Genomic DNA, 3,497 nt, shown 5'->3' with positions numbered 1-3,497 from the left:
CATGGTCCATCCTTTCCCTGACCATTGGGCCTGGACGCCTGGGGTTGTGGGTATGGGTCAAAGTTCTGCTAAGTTGTTGGGAACAGGCTGGTACTGCCAGGCACTCTGAGCTGGGAGGCTCATGGGACATAGAATGAGGGGACAGTCCTGAACTAAGGAGGCGCAGATGGAGTTCCCAGGGGAAAGAGGCCATAGCCCAGGTTTGTTTATTGGGAGAGAAGCATTTCCTGTTTAGACAAGGCTGGGTGGATGACTGTTTTCCTGAACCCCATGGGCAGCTCCAGGAGGTTCCTGTCCCCACATGGTGTCTCAGTGTGTGGGTCTGGGTCTGTGCATGTCTACATATGCTCTGGTCTCTTCAGCCTCCAGATGGGGCCTAAATCTGTACCAAGTTATCTTACCCCAAAGAAGCCTCCTGTGGGGACTGGCTGGAGAGGGCAACATGCAGGCTGTACCCACCATTCTAGAGGGAACCCTGTACCTGAACCCGTACCTGAAGACAGTAAGGCTGCATCCCTGGTTGCAGAGATTTGGGCAGGAGACAGTGCAGGCAAACTGCTTAGCACAGTGCCTGGTGTGCGGTCCGTGGGGGGAACAGAAGTGCTTGTTGCTGGTTGTGGTTTGGTCTTGGCAGCGAAGGGGGTTGCGCAGCTCTGACCACAAGGATAGGACCTGAGACCTCAAGCCAGCTGGCCCCTCTCCTCCCAGGCTCAGCAAACACTGAAACCTCCAATAAACCAAACCCTTGGCCCCAGAGGCATTTCCTGTCTTTCTGTGCTGGAGGAAAGGGGACCAGAAAATGAAACCATCACATCACATCGCTTCAGCATCCTAAGACCGCCTCAGGGAGACCCAGAGCTGTTCCACATCCCCAGGAAAGGATGCTCAGAGAGGGGAAGGGACTTGTCCCAGGTCACACAGCTCTTGGTGGTGCTCTGGAACTGCTTCCTAGTGGATACAGCCCAGCCTGGTTTATAAATCAATATTTCAAACCATGGAATCCCAGCCTCAGCAAGGCAGAACTTATCTGTTGTGAAATGCTAGTAACAGCTTTTATTGAGGGTCTTTTGCTAGGAAAGGAACCTCTAGGGCTACTGGGGGCTGTCATGTTTGGTGGCATCAGTTAAGGAATGTGGATTCTTTAATCACACAAGCATCTCAGATGTGCTGGTGCCTCCTCGCTGCTTCCCCCTAAAGATGGAAGCCACTGCCCCAGCTTCTTAAGTTGCTTCGTGCTCTCCACAGCACCCCTTGGGTGATGGTGTTTGATCCTGGCCACTTACTAGGGCCTCAGACAGACTTGGGACTTTCAAGGATGATGAGTCAAGTAGGGTTAGAGAGAAACTGTTCATCTGGCTATGCCAAAAACAAGGGCTAAGGTTGGGGTTATAGATGTTCCAGTCACTCTGCTGCTGTGATAAACCCCATAACCAAAACCAGCTTGGGGAGGAAAGGGTTTATTTGGCTTACACATCACAGTCCATCATTGAGGGAAGTGGAAACAGGAACTCAGGGCAAGAACCTGGAAGCAGGAGCTGAAGCACATATGACAGAGGAATGTTGCTTACTGGCTTGGTCCCCTGGCCTGTGCTCAGCCTGCATTCTTATATAACTCAGGGCCATCTGCTCAGGGGTAGCATCACCCACAGTAGGCTGAGCCCTCCGACACTAACCAGCAATTTAAATAATGCCTCATGGACATGGCCACAGGCCAATCTGATACAGGAAATGCCTCAACTGAGGTTCCCTCTTCCCTGGTGTGTCAAGTTGACAACTGAAGCTCTCTAACACAGTGGCAAGGCCACAGGATCAATTCCCTATACTGTAAAACACAAGACAGACAAAAAAGCAAAAAAACCCCAAAGATTCACCAGAGAGGCACGGAACTGACTGCTTTAGTGACAGAAGATGGCACACAAGTGCCAACAATCTGACATGAAGGAAGAAAGGAAGAGGATCTCACAGAACCAAGTGAGCACTGTAACCACAGGGGAAGCTGGGAGGCCTTGAAGAGCCATGAGAAGCAGGGACATTGTAATCCTGCCCTCAAACCTATAAGGATCAAATGAGAAACTGAGGCTCAGTGAGGGGCAGGACCATCAGGAGCAGGGTTTGAACTCAGCCCTTAGTGCCTAGCCTCTTAGAGGACAGGGTAGGCTTCCTCTACCTGAGCATGCTGGTGATATCCTTTGGCATGCTGGTGATGTCCCAGCCCAGGACCTGGTGCTGCCACCTGCAAGTCCAGGAGGAGTCTGTTCTTTCCAACAGAGGTGGGTAAGCAACCGCAGGAAAGAGCCCTGTGCACAGCTAAGCTGGGGAAGGGTTCCCCTACCCCAGATTGTACACACTTTTCTAAGAATGGGAATCTGTTGATAATGGCTGTGGTCTCACCCCCATAGCATACACTATAATCAACAATATGCACTACTCTGGGTATGGTGGCGCTCACCTTTAATCCCAGCAGAGGCAGGTGGAGCTCAGTGAGTTCAAGGCCAGCCTGGTCTCCATAGCGAGTTCAGGCCAGCCAGGGCTACATAGTGAGATCCTGTATCAAAAAAACCCCACCCACACTTCATGTACACACAGGCACCATGTATGCATACAAACATATCATGCATACGTACTGGTATACAAGCCTCACACACGTGTACATGAATCATATATGCATGCAAACATACCGTGCAGGCACACAAGCATCACATGTGAACAGACATGTATGTGTATGCATACACATATATGCATTGTGCATGTACATATGACATGCATGTGCAAACACTGCCCATGCAAACAAGATCCAACACACATGTAGGCAAGCATCATGCATACACACATCCTATCATGCCTCCACAGTCATATTACTCATACAAACACATCCCACACTTGTGTACACCTTATGGGACATGTGGGAGTCCCACCCAGGTCCTCCACTTTCACCCACTCCTTATGACCTTGTTACAGAAAGGAAACCCAGGCCCAGACCAAAGCATGCGCTACACTCGTGGAATTGTAGGTAGGGAATCCCAACACTGCCAGCCGCTGCCATGGTTCTGTAGGTGGGGGCATCTTTTTGTGCCTCAGTGTCTCCTCTGTAAAACAGAAGAGGGGACACTACACACAGGGGTTTTCCAGGGAGTGCCTGGGCCTCAGGTTTCTCCTCTGTAACATGGGTACATGTGCCGGCCTCTCACTGAGTGATGCAGAGCTCAGCTGGACAGGATGTGCAGAGGGTGAGATGCCCGACACAATGGCACCGCTGCGCAGGAAGCCTTTGTTGGGATGGATGGGCGGGTCCCGCGTGTTTCGGAAACCGGAGTCCACAAAGATGTCGAAGGGGATGAATTTGATCCAGATCGCTGAGGCGTGGTGAGTTCGGATCCTGGCAGCGTCAGAAACTGCGGCCCCGGCCTCAGTTTCCCGATCCGCGGCGCAGGTGGGCACCTGGCGGGCGTCCTGGAGGGGGCGCCCGGCGCGGCCTTCCGGGTTGGTGGGGGCGGGGG

Source organism: Nannospalax galili, unplaced genomic scaffold (assembly GCF_000622305.1).
Source record: "Nannospalax galili isolate Female #2095 unplaced genomic scaffold, S.galili_v1.0 scaffold259, whole genome shotgun sequence".
Taxonomy (NCBI): Eukaryota; Metazoa; Chordata; class Mammalia; order Rodentia; family Spalacidae; genus Nannospalax; species Nannospalax galili.
The sequence above is the reverse complement of the archived record's forward strand: the minus strand, read 5'-3'. Positions refer to the sequence as shown.